This window comes from Pimephales promelas, chromosome 12, assembly GCF_988280905.1.
Source record: "Pimephales promelas chromosome 12, fPimPro1.hap1.1, whole genome shotgun sequence".
NCBI classification, from domain to species: domain Eukaryota; kingdom Metazoa; phylum Chordata; class Actinopteri; order Cypriniformes; family Leuciscidae; genus Pimephales; species Pimephales promelas.
Genome location: NC_142780.1, coordinates 28,183,293 through 28,203,992, shown reverse-complemented (window position 1 = coordinate 28,203,992; position 20,700 = coordinate 28,183,293). Strand labels below are relative to the sequence as shown.

The following is a 20,700-nucleotide window of genomic DNA, read 5'->3' as shown; positions in this document are numbered from 1 at the left end:
TATCTCTGGGAACGAGAATACATTTCTGCTGGTGGCTCTCTGTCTCACACTAAACCAGTTCAATGATGTTCAACAGATACAATTACAGAAAAAAAAGAAAACACAACTTATGAAATTGTGCCTGCTCACGGTCTGCCTCAAGCAAGCCCAGCGCTGTTCACAGCCCAGCTTCTGATTAATTGTGCAGCTTTGGATTTGTGAGAGTCCGACTGTTTTTCCAGATGATGTTAGTGTTACTGGGAGAGAGAAAGAGTGAAATGGAACAAAAAAATGAGAAAGACAATGGCTATGTTTCGAGTATACACTTCATAATACTACTACTGTGACCAGTAAATAGCCTACATTTGTTGTGATAATTTGCCAAACTCTTTAGTACAGAACCATTTAGCAGTGGTGGACAGTAGGCCTACCTCAGTATTTTTACTTGCTTTATGTAGGCCTTAAAGGAGTCGTTCACTGTTAAAAAAAACTTTTGCTGATAATTTACTCATCCCCATGTCATCCAAGATATCCATGTCTTTCTTTCTTCAGTCGAAAAGAAGGTTTTTGATGAAAACATTCCAGGATTTTTCTCCATATAATTGACTTTACTGGTAACCAAATGATTCAAGGTCCAAAAGACAGACATCTTGGATGACATAGGGGTGAGTAAATTATCAGCAAAAGTTTTTAAAAAGTGAACTACTCCTTTAAGTCTGCCATTTTCTGTAGGCCTATCAAGGCAGACTTTTCTTTATCAATAGGCTAGTATTTTTTATTTTGGGCTACTTTTACTTCACTAAATTCCAAAGCTTTTTACTGCACTACATTTCTTTAAAAAAAAAATAATAAATAGTATATCATTCCTCGTTATTTTGATCTAAATAAATCGTCACCCACTCAGAGACACGGTAGCGGTGTCCGATTCGTGAACAAGCAGATTCTTCAAAGTTCAAACTGTTCAATCGGTTCCCAAATCGCACTGAACGAATCATTCGTAACTTGGACTGATTCGATTGGAGCTTTTCTCGAGTCAACAACTCACTGATTCAAATGATCAATTCCGAGCGAGTCTCCAATTAACAATTCACTGATGAGTTCACAAGTCTGACTGATAATGAATGAGCTTAGAATGGGAGATCTTCTTTGGAGCTTAAGTGCGTGGGCGACGGATGGAGCGAAAAGTAAGTTAGGCCTAATGCCGAAATTTATGATTTATAATTGTAAATGAAAATCATATTTGAGTCACGACTGTCAGTTGTTTGTGAACTAAATCTTCTGTAACAAGGTAAGCTGTATGAAATGCTTGAAGGTGGATGTCCACTGTATATTACTGTCTGAACAGGGTTTGAGGTAGGCCTAGCCTAAAACGAAACATTAAACCATTAAAATAACGCAAATTAATGTCCATCCGTAACAGTTTCAAATCATATAAAACTAATATGGATATAGGGTTCTGCTTAAAATGCCAAGAAATTTTGCCTTATGTGATGTATGGTTTTATTGTATGTTTATATCAACATAGAAAACACATCTTGTTTTTGCTAGCTTTTGTTTTTCCTGTTTTGGTGTCACGTGACAATGTTTGTTCACACAGTTCGCAAATAATAATCAAACATGCTCTCCTAAATTAGACATTTATGAGTCTCTTCCATGGCTGCATTTATTTGATCAAAAATACGGTGATATTGAAATAGGATGTTATATTCAATATTAAAAAAGAACTGGCTTCTATTTTAATATATTGTAAAAGGGATTTTATTCGAGGTGGCAAAGCTGAATTTAAGCACCATAACGCCAGTTTTCAATGTTGTTCAACAATTTATTAATTCTTTATTGTCACTTTTGATCAATTTAATGTTCTTGCTGAATAAAAGTATTTATAAAATAAATAAATAAATAAATAAATCTGGCTACTGACCCCAAACTTTTGACCAGTATGATTTGAATACCATTTTATTGTGAATCCTCCACTTCAGACTATTTGTTGCAATGCTGTTGGTCATTAGCTACTATGTTTTTGATAAATTTGTAAAAAAAAAAGAAAAAGATAGGCGTTTTTGTTGTTGTTCTTGTGTTTACTCTAAATATATTTATTTAAAAAGATATTATCCCCATTAAATTACTTCAATCTAGTTATCAATAGTGTTGCTAACTACTTTTTCAGGTTAGCAAGCTAGTTCAGTTTTCGTTTATTTATTCATGTATTTATTTTCAAATGCAGTGTATGAAGCATGCACATATTCCATTTGAACATAGCCAGAACAAAGTTATTAATCCACTCGTTGGTTATTACGGCGATGAATTCCTCCCCGTAACTGTGCCCTGAACAATTTATGTACAACTAAATCAACGGTCATTAATTCCAGTTTACCGTTTAATTGCATTCAGCTGTAGCGTGTCATGTTTTGATGAAGGGGGAAGCATGCTTGGAAATTGGAATATCCCCTCTTTCACTCACACTCGTTCAGAAGAATGAAGGTACAGCAGGTGTGTGGTGTGGTGTTGTGTTCATCTCTCCAGGGGCTCCCTCTGCCTCATACTTTCCACCCCATACTGGAATTTTACTAAACGCGTCTGCACATTACGCTGCTGTGTTATCGCTTCAGAGGCATCCCTAACTGTCTTTGACACATAACATTTGGGAAAAAATGCACAGAAAACACGATGAAAGTAAGAGCAGTGTTAGCGTTCATCTGTGCGGATGTGTTTGTGTAAGAACCCGCACCGTGGCTGCATAAAGCTTAGGTTAATTTTGTGAAACTGTAAAAAATCAACTGCTTTCACAAGAGTCAAATTCAATCTCAGACGGGGCTCTGAGATGTTAAAGAAATCTTGCGGCCCCAGACCTCACAATGAGGGATCTATTACACCGACTACCAAAGAAATGTTCTTTTAATTAGCCACATTTATCTTTTTTTCTATGTTTTGACAGAATTTCTTGCGTAAACATACAGCACAAAGAGAGACAGACACACAAAGCATGCTCATTTTTATGTTTGACAGAGCCACCCGGAACAAAAACAAAGGTGACCTTGCTGTGCCGTTTCAGACCGTAATGGGTCGCTCTGTTTCGTTTGTGAGGTCATATCAGCAGCACCTGCAAGGACAGTAAGTACATAATAACAGATTAAACAGATGAATCTGAAAGAAAATAGAGTTTGTGTTCATGTGTGTTCACCCAAAAATGAAAATTCTGTCATTATTTTCTCACCCTTGTGACAGAAAGATTCTTCATTTGTGTTCCGAAGATACATGAAACTCATACGGGTTTGAAGCAACATGAGGGTGAGTAATTAATGACAGAATTTTCGTTTTTGGGTAAAGTAACATTGAGGGCATCTCAGTGCTATTGTATTTCTAAACATAGGGTAATTTTATTGTTTGTTTGTTTTTTAGGGAAATAATATAGATACTGATGATGTGACAGTCTTGTTCTGTTTTGGTTTTGTTTATCATGTTTGCCTGTTTGAGTTTTCCTTGCTAGTTTGTGTCCATGGTTGCTAATTATGTTGCACACCTGTTCTGTTATCACTGTAACTCTCAGATTTCTTAGTTCTGGGTTAGGTGTCATCTATGCTTTACATGGTTGTTTTCTCATTTTAACATTTCATCGTATGATCAGCATGACATGGCTCATCCTGAAATGCACAAATTTTGTGCAATCGAATGCTCTCTAGAATGAGATTTTTCCTCATTTGAGATTTCTTTCTCGAACAAGGAGGTTCAATAATCTCTTTGTGTGTTGTTTTGTTGAATTGGAACTATTTTGGCCTTGGTAATTGTTTAAATGTTCCATTTCTGTTGTTGCTTCCCATCAATCCTGACCACATGTTACTCATCTTATGACATGATTGTTAGTCATTTTGAACATAATTTAGAGCTTGGCATTTTTTTTTTAAATATTATACAATATAATTGAAATATATTAAAACTAATAATGTTGTTAAAGCTGGCTTTGATGTCACATGACTTATTTTGTCACAGGAGTTGTGTTTGTATCATGGTCATGAGACCCATATTCTGTCCTGGATGGGTTCTCTATCCATCTGATTAGGCGCCCCTCCTATATTACGATTTTTTTTTTTTCACAGTAACAAAGTGGAATAATAACTGGGGATTACACCTGTTTACACACATTATTTAGATATCTTTTGGTCGATCTGATCACAAGTGGTCGACGCTAAATACAGGCGTAAACAGGGTCTATCAGCAGACGTTTCGGGAGTCTCCCGCATATTGATAACGGCTTCCTGATGCCCGCAATTTAGTTAAAATCTCCATTCTCCCTGAATCTAGAGCGAGTGAGCAAGAGCGCGAATGCATGACAGAACCGACTGTGCTCCAAACCGTATAGTGCGCGCACGGCGGAGAGGGAGAGAGTGAGAGACTTTGCGTGTGTGTGCCTCATGACACAGAGACTCAGGCACCGAAATCAGGCACCGAAATTTTCATTCTTATTCGGTCTGGTTACTACCGTTTACGCCAGAACCGGTTCTGGTTCACCACATTTCAGTACCCAACCCTAATCAGTAATCAGCCTGTGAATCTCAACAATGGTGACAATAATAACGCATGTTGCAGTGCATTCTGGGTGCTATATATTTTAGAGCCTTTGGAGTCTATAGTCGTGCGCAGGATGACGCAGATTCAAATTATCCGCTATTACTTTTCCGTTGCTTAGTCCCACCCACAAGTGCAGGATTTAAGGATCAGAATTAACAATTTTTTTTTACAGTGTTTCTTTGTTTTGTTTTTCCTGACAGTATTTTTCTGCTGACAGAAAATTGCTGGGTTTTTTACCTTTTTTTTTTTTTTTTTTTTTTTTACAGTGCAGGTGTAATAAGGGCCACTGACACCATGATCAGGTTAACAGACGGGTTTTTGTGAACCGAATCAACTGATTCATTTGAAAAGTTATAACTCAAAGGAAAGATTTGATTATGAATGCTACTTAATCCACACACACTTACTCAAAAAAACGATTATATGGTTTCCGAATACTTGAAATATTTTGAACTTGATTAGACTGGTTATTTCAGTTTGAGATATGAGGAAAAAGTGATGGACAGAGACTGAGAGGAGAGAGAGAGTGAGAGTGTGTGTGCTCCTCCAAACACTTCTCATTTACAATGTACAGGTGTTGCTTCTGGAGTGTGGAATGGTGGTGAGGCCTGTGCCATTCTCTTAGCTGGCCGAGATGGCGTAATGGGAACTGCCAGCTGTGATGGTAATTACAGCACCACTGAAGAAGACGGGGGCTGTTTTTCTTTAGGGGGCTTGCAGCTGAACTGATTTTTCATTTACATGTTTTAAATAAGATGAAGGAGCTCCCCAAATGGGTTTGAGCCGTGCATTAGCAAGATTGGATACATGCTATTTTTCAAGTGTTGTTCTTTGTCACCAACTGATTGTTTTAGAGCACCTCCATGCTTGGATCCATTAAAGGAATGAGGTCTCGAGGAATGCTCAGGAAACGGATATAAATGCTCGCTACCTCGGCTCATACATTTCACAAGGGACGCATTGATTAGCCGATAAGGAAATGCTTTTTTGATTAGTCGATAAGGAAATGCTTTATTAGTGGTGTTTGCTAAGGCAAGTACCTCTGTGATGCGACCATAATTCATCTTGTGTCATTTGTGCTATAGACGTGAATAATACCTCAAATCATTTATTAAGGAGAGGTGTGTGATTACCTTTTTAAAGCAACGAAAGGCTGATTATTATTTGGAAAAGGTTGGCCAGATACATTTTCTGCAAAATGTACACATGTATCTAATTTTAAAGAAGCTTGGGATATGTATAAAATTACATTACAGTCATTTGTTGTGTAGTGATCGACTGTAGATTGTATAATTTCATAGCCTGAAACTTGAAAACTGTATAGCCAGAAAGGTTAAGTTAAAACTGAAAGGATTACTCATTACACACAGAGTATGAGCTTAGAGGCTTCCAAAAGGATGATTAAGCACCATACAAGAATCATAAACATATTGTGAAAATAGCATAAATGATTTCTGCATTATATTCAAAGTCTTCTGAAACCATACCATGTTTGAGGAACAGATGAAAGTTCTTGATTTGTGAACAAGTTCACAAATTAATCTTTCAATCACTTCACTTCACAAAACTGAATGATTTGTTCATAAATCAAGCTAATCTGCTTCTCAGGTTTGAATCACTGACACCATGATAAAGGCACTGGATTTATGAACTGAATCAACCGATTCATTTAAAAAGATCTGACTCGAAAGATTTGGTCATGAACCTTCTAGTTCTCTTAAGAACTTTTGTGAACTTTCTTTTCCACTCTATTTCTCACACTAAACTATCATATGATTTCAGAAGAAGCATAAGTTGTATAGGCCATTTTATGATATTTTTTCACAGCCAGGATATTCTTCCAAAAACCTTTTGTGTTCCACTAAGTAAAGACAGACATATAGCTTTAAAATGTCATGAGAATGTGAATATGATGACACAATTTTCATTTTTGTATGAACTATCCCTTTAAGAGAGCACAGGTAATTGTGAAATAAGAAAGTTGCTTGGCTGTGACTTCTGAAACCTTTCAGTAATGGCATTAAGACTATGAACACTTCATCGGCCGCCGTGCCAAACTAGAGGAGGGGAGAGACCAAGAAGCTGAATGTATTGCAGATGGCACAGCTCTATTCTCTAACCAAACCATCTGGAGTTTACTTTAACTGATGACTTCATTATCAAACACAGGCTCTGTTGCCAAATACTACTTCTGACATGCTCACACACATGCTGACTGACACACAAGTCAATGTCGACAGACAGACACACACATTGTCATGATTCAGCGTATGGTACCCGTAATAATGGAGATGGGGGCACTGTGTGTGAGAGTGTGTTTTTCTGCGAGTATTGGATGAGACTATGGCATTGGAAATGGTTTAAGCTTTGTAATTTGATGACATAATAGTGTAAAACAGGCTTAAATGGCCTGACTTCTCACTCAAAGGTCACAGAGAGACCTCCGCTGACCCAGCCTCGTGAGTTTGTGCTTCAGCGTCAGAAGTAATGGTTTGACCTACTGTAATTTGTTTGGGAGGCCTCCTCTGAGACACCTGCAGGAACTGGGTGGGTGCGGGCAAAAGCTGCCAAGTTCTTGCCAATTAAATCATCATGGCACCAATTTTTCCAGCACATGCCCTTCCAGCACTGAAGTGTTGTGGTAATTGATGTTCATGACATCAGAACTGCGTATTTTTGTAACCCGTATTAGATTTGTTGTACATGTGGTTTTGGCTGATATATTTTTTCTCATACAGTGCAGCTACTGACTGAGAACTCTAAAGACCTGAATGAAACACAAAATCTATCTATCTATCTGTCTGTCTGTCTTTCATTAGGGGTTTCATCAACTAGTCGACTAGTCGACTGTCACAACCACTAGTTGGCGCTGTTGGCCTTTGTCGACTAGTCGGAAACAAAATGATGACATATATATAGATATATTTTTTTGTTAACTATCCCTTTAAATACAAGTGGCAGTACTATATACTATAAGCACTATAAGGTGCACCTTCAATGACCTATTTTAGAACATTTTTCAAACGTTTGACTGGGTTTGCGTTATGCATCCACTAGATGTGCTAAAGGGAATACAGCGAGTGCGCGGCGTCGGAGGTGAGGCGTTTATTTAGTAAGCGTGAGCGCGCTGGGGCGGGCACGTAACTTACATTCGCAGCCTGCTGACAGCAGCAGTGTCTGTTCGTGTGTGTGTTCGAGAGAGCGCTCGTGAGCGGGAGACACACATAACCTGATTTATACGAGGTTGAACTGGCCGTGTGACAAAGCGGGCATAAGATGGACACGAGCGCGAGCAATTGATCCATATTTAATGCGCTCCGGATTATAAGGTTTGAGAAAAGGCCGGATTTGAGAAAATGAAAGGCTTTTAAGTGCGCTTTATAGTGCGGAAAATACGAGTACTACTCTCGCTTTTAGACCAGCACGCGACGTGTTTAATATAGACGCATATTAGCCTACACCAGATTTTCTCTCAAATGTTTGCTTTCACTTTAGACATAGCCAATTCTGTTTATGTAAACATTGTGTGTATTTAACAGTATTAGCATAATAAGACTTGAAAGATAACTTAGTCCAGTATTCAGGCGCTGTTTGACAGGCTTCTAATGCCTGTGAGCGTCGGGGATATGCCGCACGCTCAGGAAAGCGCACGTTAGAACAGCGCGTGAATTAAATGTTTAACCGGCAAGGCTTATGCAAACAATGAACTTTTGTGTATTGCAGTGTCCCGTACCTATTCATTAACGTGTGATCATGTGTAGGCTACGTCGTGTTGTACAGTTGAGACAGAGGCGCCAGAACTGATAGAATGCACTGTAACACGATACTACTACCATATTTCTTCAAAAGCAGATCGTGGAGACATTTACTATTCGTGATGTCGCACACCCCGAGAATAAACCATTTAACGACTAGTCGACTAGTCGTCGACTGTTATGCAAAACTAGTCGACTAGCAAAAATCAGTAGTTGTGAAACCCCTATCTTCCATCCATCCATCCATCCATCCACCCATCCAATCCATCCCTCCATCCATCCCATCCATCCAATCCCTCCCATCCCTCCCATCCCTCCCATCCCTCCCATCCATCCATCCATCCATCCATCCAATCCCATAACATCATCCCATCCCATAACATCCATCCATAACATCCATCCCATCCCATAACATCCATCCATAACATCCATCCCATAACATCCATCCATCCATCCCATCCCATAACATCCATCCCAAAACATCCATCCATAACATCCATCCAATCCCATAACATCCATCCAATCCCATAACATCCATCCCATCCCATAACATCCATCCATAACATCCATCCATCACATCCATAACATCCCATAACATCCATCCCATAACATCCATCCATCCATCCCATCCCATAACATCCATCCATAACATCCATCCCAAAACATCCATCCATAACATCCATCCAATCCCATAACATCCATCCAATCCCATAACATCCATCCCATAACATCCATCCCATCCCATAACATCCATCCATCACATCCATAACATCCATCCATCACATCCATAACATCCATCCATCCATAACATCCATAATATCCATCCATCCCATCCCATAACATCCATCACATCCATCACATCCATCCCATCTCATAACATCCATCACATCCATCCCATCCATCCCATAACATCCATAACATCCATCTCATCCCATCCATCCCATCCATCCCATCCATAACATCCATAACATACCATACCATAACATACCATAACATCCATAACATCCATCCATCATCACCACAGATTTGCCCCTCTCTCATCTCTCATGTTCCTAAAGATTGATCCAAACTGGGCTTATAAAATAAACACAAAGCATATCAGTAATGTTCGCATTGCGCCTACAAAGCCCAACTTTGTGATTTAGTACATTTTCATTGAGATTACGTTAATACATTATCGTGAGCGTAATTAAACGTTCTCCTCCACCATTGTGCTTCTTTTACAATCCCTCTGTGTAGGGGAGTGGACCCATTTAATTGCGTGTGCACTTGTAACCATTGGCGTAATCATGGAGGTTTTTTATTTGACCGGCGCACCGCACCGGTTTCACACTTTCTCCCCACACGTGTGAGGCCTCCAGGTGTCATGCCCTCCTCCAGCCGCCTTGGCCCCGTCACACTACCCCAACGCGGGAAAGCAACAGTGGAAAAGGAACCCAAAAGGTTCACAGGCCACTTGATTATGGGCTGGCGGACACAGCTGCGGTTTGTGCCACTTCATTAAAACTGTCATCTGCTTCACAACATATAGCAGAGGTACATGACATTATGGGATATGTGCAGTTTTTGTCAGAGGTTAAGCCTTAGTGGTGAATGGAAGACTGAATCTTTTGGCCCACAAACACTGAGGCAAGTGTTCACATTTGTAATTGTATAGAGACATACATTACAGTTTTACCTTTTGTGATCAGGTTTACAATACAGTACACAATAATTTATGAACATAATCTCAATGAAAATGAACTAAATCAATGTTGCTGCTGTTCTTTGTGTACTTTAATGTCTTTTTATTTTTGTGTATTTTAATCTTGGTATGTTTGAAAAATAGTAAAAATCACTCTTTTGAAATGTTAAAAACTCTAAAATTTTAAAATGTGTAATTTAAAGCGTAATAAAAGGTAATGTAGAAACATATCAGAACATTTTGTTTGATAAAAATATGAATCTATCCATATACAGGTGAAACTCGAAAAACTAGAACATCGTGCAAAAGTTTATTTATTTCAGTAATTCAACTTAAAAGGTGAAACTAATATATTTTATAGAACTCATTACATGCAAAGTGAGATATTTCTTGAAATTTTTTAAGTCTTAATTTGTTATAATTTTGATGATTATGGCTCACAGCTATGAAAACCTTTGCACAATATTCTAATTTTGAATTTGGGGTTTCTTAAGCTGTAAGCCATAATCATCAAAATTATAACAATAATAATTATAAGGCTTGCATAACCATTGCTGTAGAAATGCATTTGTGTAATTGAACTTTTGCCTCAAAAACTTACACTGAGTTAACTTCCTTATGTGACAACTAGCCCCAGTCTCTCCTATATGGTTCATTATTGTGGCATGTTATGATTTATATTGCAGTCATCTACTGATATAATGTATTTACTATGGTCGTAATACTCATTTGATTCATGTGATTCATTCACGCTGTACTCTGTAGAAAAAGCTTGCGGGGAATGAACCAGGTTGGGTTACGCTGACATTTATAACCATTAAAATGTTGGCCTAGCCAGACTTACATGAAGTCAAACATTTAACACATGTTTTCATAATTCATATTTTTGTATACACAGTTGTGACTGGAATAAACTCTCCAGTTCATGATCACACTGACATCTGCATGCAATTATTAACATTTGAAATAAAACATGTATATTAATGAACACAAATCCCTCTAGATTATGCGGTGTATCAGTGCAATGATGCACAGAATAACTACATATATACTTTTTTTTTTTTTGGTTGAGTACCTGAACCATGGAATCTGACACAGGGTATGTGGTATGTGTATGTGCTGCAAATGCCCAAAGGTTGTATCGGTTTCTTTTCCTAACTAAATGCAAGATTGCATTTTGCTTATAAAAGAAAGTGAAGTATTCATAAATGGCATTTGTCTCTGGCTGCGCAAAAGTTTGACTGAACAAAGAGAGCTGTCAACTGGTCAAGGTCAAATTTCATAATTAACTTCTCCTGTGGCATACTGGCCATGTGGCCACACCACACTGAACACGAACTTCCCTCTTATGGAATCCCATTCCACATCAGAGTAAAAACACACACAAAAAAGAAAATAATTTTGAGATAATGTTTAAGATAAGAAATAAAATCACTTTGTGAGATATAAGGCCGCAATTTTGAGATTGTCAGTTGAAACATTGTCTCAATTGCAAGATCTAAACTCATGTTGTCAGATAAAAAATCACTTTGCGAGAAATGAAATTGCAATTGAAAGATTTAGTCAGATTGTTTTTCTATTTAGGAATATACAAAGTTCTGTCATGAAAATCTAGAGGCGCAGGTTAAGGTCCTTAACTCTTTAATCTGTTTGGAATCACATCATTCTCTTTAGGGCACATCTGATTGGTACTTTCTGTATCATTAGCCAATGAGCTCGCTGCTCAACCTTCAAATAATTGGTCAACTTTGCTGTAGCAGTCGCAGTGCGCTTTCAGAAACCCTCCACCTTCCCCAGCTCCACCTGTATAGATCTGCTATGGGTAATTCATGTACGGTATGCTATTTTGTATAGCAACAGCATGCCTTACTTGCTCACAGCAGCGGGCAATTATCAACAGCAGCAGTGTAGCAGATCTATTCCACCAAGATCAAACAAATCAACATTGTCACCATATCCATTACCATGCCAATGGCTTCAATGACGTTAAATCTCACAATCGTGACTTTGTTTCACAAAGTTGCATCTGTAAGATGTCCCATTTCAAGATTTGTCTTATGTTTTTCAAATTATGAATTTGACTAAAATGTAGCGTAAATAAATCTCACATTTAAGGTACAATATGCAGGAATTTTCACCACCAGGGGTCGCTAACCTCTTGCAATAACAAAGGCGTATAATGATGACGTACAGTATATTCTGCATTAAGCATATATGGATCTTGTCGTCAAGCTGATGGATCTTTTATGCATGAGTGAATACATTGATGTTTTTAACATGACTGTGGTATGAATCAGGGCACGATTGCTAGACGTATAACGTTACCAGCGCCACACGCAAAGTGAATCCCACGGATATAAAGGAATAAGGACATTTCATTCTACCGAACTACATGCAAGTACTGAATTAATACTCACACAGGTCAGTTTATTTAGGTAATGCAGCGCTGTTTCACTTGCTCTAACAGTTACACTTAGGGATGCACCGAATATTCGGCCGGCGAAAATTTTCGGCCGAAAATGGCCCAAAAGTGCATTTTCGGTTTTCGGCCGAAAGACTTTTATCACCGAAACAATATGGCCGAAATGTTGTGATGACGCAAACAGAAACTGCGACCTGCACGTGCTTGTCTGAAGCAACATGTCTGCGGTGCGGACGTATTTCAGTGTATCTGAACCCGCGAGGAGACGGAAGCCTTGTTTATCCACCTATATCTGCTCTAAACAACGCGCGCCGCCATGACGACGATTCCGGTTGCGAGCGGGTCAAGAGCGGTGCGCGCACTGTCTGTGGAGACTCGCGCTGCGGAGGCAGGCGAAAGTAAACAAGGCAGCGCGAGTCTCCACAGACAGCGCGCGCACCGCTCCAAACGGTCGAGGCGTTTATACTTGACGCGCTCTCCGTTTTACTATTCCTTGAAACGACAGGGAACGACTCAAGTAACTGTCCTCTAACCATCGGGAATCAGTGAGAAGAAGACAGATAAACACATGACAATGCTTATTTTTTAGTAGGCTATTCCACCACCAATACAAAAATAATCATGTAAAACCCAGTAAACCCTGAGATTATTACTTGTGACATTACAAAAAATATGTATATGGGATTGGGAACTATGTATATGTATGTATAGAACTAAATTAATGCTCTCTTAAATATTTAAATACATTCACTAAACATGTTTCATTAAGTTTCATGTAGGCTACATTTGTATTAAACATGGACCATTGTTCATTTAAAAAGGCTTTTTATGTTATTGTATGCCAAATTTTTAAAATGTAACTAATTTAGACATGCAAACTGGGTGCTAGTGTGATGAGAACTTTGCGCTCGGCTTTGTTTTTGAGAGAATGTTTAATTTTAAAACCTTTCTGCAGGCCAGTAGATTATTATTTAGTGTATGAGTGGGGTCAAGTTAAACATTTTAGTTTGAATTTTATTTTATACTGTGCATTGTGCTAAATAAATATTTGCATAATTTGTAATTGATTTATTCTTTGAAAATGTGATATTAATATGCAATTGCAATGCCTTGATTTTAGTAAAGTTTGTACACAGTCATAGCCATAAATACAATGATACTAATAATTCTTTTCGGTGTTTCGGTTTTCGGTTTTCGGCCTTGGTTTCCTCTTTTTCGGTTTTCGGTTTCGGTCAAGAATTTTCATTTCGGTGCATCCCTAGTTACACTGTCACACTAAACGGCATTTGAGTGTGTTAAATGTTATTTAAGTTGTTTGTTGGCTGTATGAGACAGTAAGCTATCAATATTAGAATGACATACAGATCATATTCTAACATTTCGTCATGTTGAGCTAAATGATATTGATTAGTTGTATGTACATTTGCTCACCTGTCTAATGAAGTCTAATGAAGAACACTCGCGTCTCTGTCAAGTCGAAGTAGTCGTGGACGTGGAGCTCTCGGTATCTCGAAAGATGTTGATCTTCGTTTTAGTCCTCTTTTTGTCTCAAAGTCCATAATGTTGAAACAAAACAACAACAGCGTGAGCGTCTTGCTAGGGATAACGGCAATAACCCGGTTGTCCACGTCTGTCTCCATGGTTACCATCGCAGTGCGAGGGCAAACCTGGCGGAAACAGATGCTAACACGGGTATGACGCCATTGACTGGCGACTCCTCACCCCTGCTCACACACCCCATTTCCTTGGTTAAAATTGCAATTTTTTCAACTAAAAAGTTGGAAACGTTTGTGATATTTCAAGTAATCAACAACAACAACAAAAACAAATAACATTGGCCTAGTGGTTTTGGGGTATTTTACTGCAAAAATCCTGCATAATGTACCTTTAAGATATGTAAAGTCACATTCGCTATTTGTGAACTATAAATGCTCAATGTAACTTTAAAGGCCTGTTCACACCAAGGACGGTAATTATAATGATAATGATAAACATATATTTTAAAAAAAAATCTAAATATAAAAGAATAGCAGAGTCCAAACCATAACTATAACAATAACTATAGAGAAAAGATCCGTAGTTCTAAGCACTTGAAATCTTACAATCAAGACTTTGTGAAACTAATTATGAAATTACGAAAACGTTGCAATTGAAATATTTATGACTTTGTTTTCCGTAATTAGTCACAATTATAGGTTTTTAAGTAATTATTGTGAGGAATAAAGTTGCAATTGATAGTAATAAAGTCATAACTGCCTTTTTTAAACTGAGGCAGAAACAAACCTAATGGTCTTTTGCTCTATTACTTTTTTCAATTTGAAGAAAATGCTCTATTAGCCTTCCCTGGCAAAGACAGGATTTTTGTCAGAATGGTTTGTTTATATCGTCCTCTCAAATCCAACATGCTTGCAACACGAGTCTTAAAAGGATTAAAGTGCTATAGAAAAGATGCATTTGAGTTGTTGTTTGGGTGTGTGGGAGACTATAGTGCATTTAGCCATGTTCTCATTCATACTGTAACAATAACACGTTGTGTTGTGAGTAAATATGACCTTTAGATAATCCTTATAATGTTTCTAAGAAATAGGATTTTGTGAGCTTGCATTTTTCATGCTGTAAAGTTAATCCCACTCGAAAATTAATGAGAATAAGACACGGTGAACCCAGTGGCATGTTTGTGCAACTTTTTTTGTACTCTGGGTGAAAAGTTCAGTTCCTTATTCCATCTAAACCATGTGGAATCAGAGGGATGCAATAAAGGAAAAGAGTGGATGAATAAGGGAAAAGAGTCTACGTGGGGTGACTATTGAGTCCGGCGCTGAGTGATTTTTATCGGCTCTTTCTTTGCCACCCAGGTCTCTCACAAGAACACCCAGACAGGAATTCCAGTGCGGCTTATCAGAGCGCCCCATCTCCGTACAGGAGGAGGGAGTTTGGAGGGTTTGTGTGTCTGGGGGTGGGGGGGTGCGTTGTGCAAGCTTGGATTAGGTCGAGAGGAAGCGCGCTGTTGGGGTTAGCGGTTCATTAGTGTTTACTAACAATCGCTGGATGTCAGAAAGGTCTCAGGAGAAGAAAAGATGTTTAGGAGGAGAGATTGGTTTATGGGGTCATGTCTTACAACTTATTACACAAAGAGATAAAGGATTAGCCTCCCTCTCTCTCGCGTACAGAAACTCTCTCTCTCTCTCTCTCTCTCTCTCTTCCCTGTCGCTCGCTCTGGAACTGATCTGAGCGAGTGACCTAAAGCTTGATAAGGTCAGTGTACCACAGCCGCTCTGTGGTGCTTGCGGAGGGGTTTGACTCTAATGGTCACTAATCCAACTAGCATGCTCTCAAAGCATGTGGCTCACTTTCTCTATTCAGTGCGCTGCTAGCTAGAGGTTAAAACCATTAGGCCTTAAAGTTGCCATCATTAAATGTTGCCCATGGTATCATCAATTGTTGCCTATGGCAGATTTAGAAGCTGAGAGGATAATTGCAGAGATATCAATTTTACAGACGGTATTGGTTGCTGCTTCATTTAAAAAAAAAAGCCATGTTGGGTTTCTAAGGTTTATGGGGACTTTCCATAGACTATGATTTTATATACTGTATCAACTATATTGTTTTCCCCCGCACTAACTCTACACCTAAACCTAGCAATCACACAAAATTTTCCGCATTTTTAAACTTTCAAATCACATCACTAGTTTCATTTATAAGCTTTTTTCCTCATGGGGAAAAACAATGTGCCAACAAGGAGGACAAGGAGGACAATAAGGTACACAATCTATCTCAAGGACAATAGGCTATACCTGAACCACACACACACACACACACATACATTGTAAAAATTAATATGCTTTATCTAATCAATTGAATTGTGGCAACAGATTACAAGCAATATTAATGATTAAATTAAACAACTTTTAAGGAATAATTTGATTAATTATTACTTAATTTAACCATTTAAAAAGAGTAAAGTACCAAAAAATTTAACAAAAATATCTCACTAACAGACAGATGTCAAAGATTAATTAAGAGCTATTTATTTTATATTGCCAACATTTAAGACACCTGATGTTAACAAGCAGAATCACTGAAGGAAAAAAACGTAATTTTAAAACAAACACCGATCACCATAATGGTGAATTAAATTTATGTTTTTTTGGTTGTTGTTGTAAGTTTTACTCATTTTAAATGGTTAACTTTTAAAGAATTAATTTGATTAATTATTACTCAATTCTAACGTGCTACATTTAATATTGTAATCTGTTGCCACAATTTTTTTGATTAGATAAAGCATATTCATTTTTACATATGTACTCCAACAGGTCCTACTCGCCCCGCTCTGTGGTCTCAAACCCGGGTACCCGGCGTGGCAGGCGGGCGCTCTAAAAGATTGCAGTCTATATCATTTGTTGATGCTGTGCCTGTTGAGATCAGGGGAGTGAGGTTTTACTCGCACAGCTCTTACTAGCTGGCCTCCTTTACATATAGATACATGTGTGTGATAAATAGTTAGATGTGTGTATATATATATTTACACACTACAAGTTATGGGTGTCTGTCTTATTAATTTTTATATTTTTATTTACAGCACATATCAATCTACTCTTTATCAAGATAAAAAAAAAACCCCTCTGTGACATGATTTGATTTGCACTAATTCAGGTCAACCTGAACCCTGATAGAACAGCAGGCCACGGTTAACTTGGTATATTATTCTGAGTCAGCAAACCTGCACCAAATCTCCAGCAAGCTTCATTTAGAAAGCAAATGCAGCATTCTCCCTGTGGGGGTTTGGGTAATGCCACCATAAAACTTGTTTTATTGCCCAGTTTAAAAGACCATATTTTAAACGAACAGAAAATAGGAGCACCTTTCATACTGAAATTGAAAATTCAAGTAATGTTAAGCTTACACATTCATCTCATTCTGGTGGACTTCAAAGACAACAGCTGAACGGATCTAATAAAGAAAAAGTTCTGTCAATCTTTTTTTCTCTAGTGGAGACAGGTGAGAGGTCAAGGATATTTTGCATTGAGGTTGTATTGAAAGGCCTGCTGCGGACTCACGTGTTGGGGGCAAATCTTAAAACAAAACGCTGGCATCTTTGCCATTGCAGGCTGTAAATATTTTAATGGATTTAGCCTTATTATTAGTTCCCTTTTAGGGGATGTTGTTACGATGGCTATATCTTCATAATTAAACATTCGAATTACACACTTTTCTCTAAAAACTAAAATCCTATTATCATATTTTTTTTTCTAGTAAACTACAATCCTGTGCAAAATATAAATAATAATAAAAATAAATAAAAAGCCCAAAATGGCAAAATGGTTGTCTTTTAATGGTCTTAACCATTTTAATTACAAATCACTGGTCAGGAAATTAGTAAGAATGGCAGAAATACTGTTGATAAAATAAATATTTAAGCCATGTGAGTAAACTTACAGACAGCTTTTTACAGGAAGAAGAGTCTGTGTGTTGTTTCGCTCGATGTTAATGTTTCAAACAGTTCTCGAGTAGTTGAAAAAATGTCTCCCAGTTCATTTGAGTGATAATGTGAGAACAAATATTCACTATAGGTTTGACAGGGCCAAAAAATGAGTCTGATAGACTTGTTCTCAAACCACTTCTTGGTTGTCTTTGCAATTCTGATTATTCCTCTTTAGATAACAACTTTTCAGATTTGAGAAGCAAGCCCTTCTGCAATATTCTCCTATACTCCAAAGCATTAAATGACTTTTCACAGTGAAGCATATCACCAAAACCAGCAGTGGTTAATAATTGGACCACTAATTTGTGGTTGAGACCATTAAAAGCTTTGTGTTAGCTTTTGTGCTATTTTTTATTGCATGTTGGCTGAAACAATTGTTTAATTCATTTAATATTTTATATGTTACCCTTTATGTAGTTGTTGTTTTCTCCATTTTTATACATAATCCACTGTGACAACATGCCCCACTATAAGCACATATGTATGTTAAATTGTTCCTTTTATTTCCACAACTTTAATGCTTGTGCCTATCAGAAATGTACATCCAAAACTAAAATTATACCCTAAGAAATATTCACTGGAGTAAACAGTGTGAAAACTAGCCCCAATCCCCTCAACTTTTTTTTCTTCCTAAAGGAGATTTAATTTGTTATGTTTCTGTCCATGTGTATTATAGCAAGAGCAAGTCACAGTAAAGCAATAAGCTGATTTCAGAGTGGTAATGGCTTTTGAAGTTATCATTCTTGTGCTTGCGGTGGACCGTGACCCCGTGCTAAGAGGCTGGATTGTGTATACGTTTGTGCCCGTGTGTGTCAGAGAGTTTGTGTCTGTGTGAGAGTGTCTGTGCACGGAGGAGAGGACAGAAACAGTACAAAGTTGACGGTCAGTGTTTCTGACTTGATAGCCGATTTGCCCTCTTGTTCACCTTTAATCCCTGATGTGACTGACCAGGGAAGGGGTCACAGAATGGTACTGCAGGCTTTAACCCAGATGACTTGATGAACTGTGGAAATCCCATGTAAAATTGTGTCACTCATTGGCAAACACGAGGCATTTCCTCCCCTGGTTTGTCTGAGCCAGGAAGCAGGTTGGAAAACGACAAAAAGAAAAATAGAAAACACAACATTTAGAGCAGAAAATAAAGAAAAATGACTGATATGGTTAAAGGACTCAGCTAAAAAAATATGTTTTAAAATATTTTACTAACATTCCTATTAAGTTATAAAAATGCCATTTCCCTTCCATTTTAACATTCTTCAACCATCACTAGAATGTTACTTATGCACTTATTGTTCTCTGAACATCCTGAAACTAAACGTTTTTAACGTAAGTTGTATGTCAAAACTAAACTATTTCAGAAAAAAGCCCCAAATGAAAATGGTCCTGATTTACTCACCCTCATGTTGTTCCAAACCTGTGGCTTTCTTTCTTCCGCAGAACTAAAAAACACCATTAAATTGAAAAAAAAAAACGGTCCACACTTGTGCGCTACATTCCAAGACTTCTAAAACCGAACAATAGCTTTGTGTGACCAATTGTTTTTTTTAGCCCTAATTCATGTCGAAGTGTTCATGACATGAGTAACAATGTCTGATTTGTGAACAGAATGTCCCTTTGAGTGGGATATTTCCAGTGAATTTCATGATTCAATTCACAATACTTGATTTCTTGAGTTCAGAACTTAGAACTTAATTTTTTTATTTTATTTTGTAATGAATCTGTTTGTGAAACAAATCTATTGCAATTCAGAAGAGTTGGAATATAGAGCACAAGTCATACACACCACTTTTTTTATGAAAATTGTGCAGTATTGTGCTTTTGGATCCTCTTTAAAGCTTGAAAACTAACTTCATCACTAAAAAAAGTGAAGAAAATTATTTTGGTTTTTTACAGAAGAAAGAAAATTATAATGATGTCAGGGTGAGTAAATGAAAGTTTATTGGTTTGTGATGAGTTTTATTTTTATTTTATTGTTTCCTTTATTTTTTAAAAGTCTCTGCTGAGATGGAAAGTATTACATTCAACATGCAGCGTAAAGCAACAACAACAAAAAAGCCTCATTAGCTCAAGGTTCGGTGTTTGATTAAGACTTCTTGGTTGTTTTAGTAGCACAGGCTGTCTCTCTCTCTCTCTCTGAGTGTGTGTGTGTGTGTGTGTGAGTGTCTCCTCTTATCAGCCTGAATCACAATAAGACAAATGCTGACATCCTGACGAAATCCAGTGCCTCCCCAAGGTGACAACTCTGCAAATCGCTTTCTGATATAAGCTGTAATAACAACAAATAAATGTCTAGATTTAATGATTTTTTTTTTCATAGTACAGATAGATTAGAGAGATGAAGCCATATACAGGATTTTAACCGTCCTGTGTGTATCCAGGACTAATAAATTTGTAAAATCTGGACGTGCATCCAGAACTATTCTCTTGGATGTTGTAAATTATATGCTCAATAACAAATTTCACAGAATTTTGCTATTTCACAATCAAGTGGAGGATGTGTTTAAACAGCTGCTGTGAAACTTCAACTGATCACTGTCGACTGTCATGTCACGGGATAGTTAGAGCGTAACATTTAGTGTAATAGAGTCTCAGAAGGACAAGTACAGAAAGTTTTGTAGCCTCAGTGATAATTTAAAGTTTGTGACACTGTATGTCAACACTTTCCGAAGGAGAAGTTCATATTTCCAAACAGAAATGTTTCCAGAAATTGTTTAAATTTTTTTTTTTTTTGAACAATTGGCCATGGACTGGGTGAAACATTTCGAGGTAATGATTTAACTTTGGAGTCAAACAGATTTGAATAATGACTAAA

General features: G+C 37.6%; 1 protein-coding gene across 1 annotated transcript in view; it reads left to right on the top strand.

Moving 5' to 3' along the window:
• Window positions 1-1,124: 1,124 nt before the first annotated feature.
• The window catches only part of tmem74 (transmembrane protein 74), a 106,972-nt gene continuing 87,396 nt past the window's right edge, over window positions 1,125-20,700 (top strand). Inside the window, exons 1-3 of the mRNA XM_089117888.1 lie at window positions 1,125-1,163; window positions 2,986-3,090; window positions 3,205-3,267. The gene's annotated coding sequence lies outside the window, so the exon portion shown is untranslated. The remainder of the gene's footprint in view (window positions 1,164-2,985; window positions 3,091-3,204; window positions 3,268-20,700) is intronic.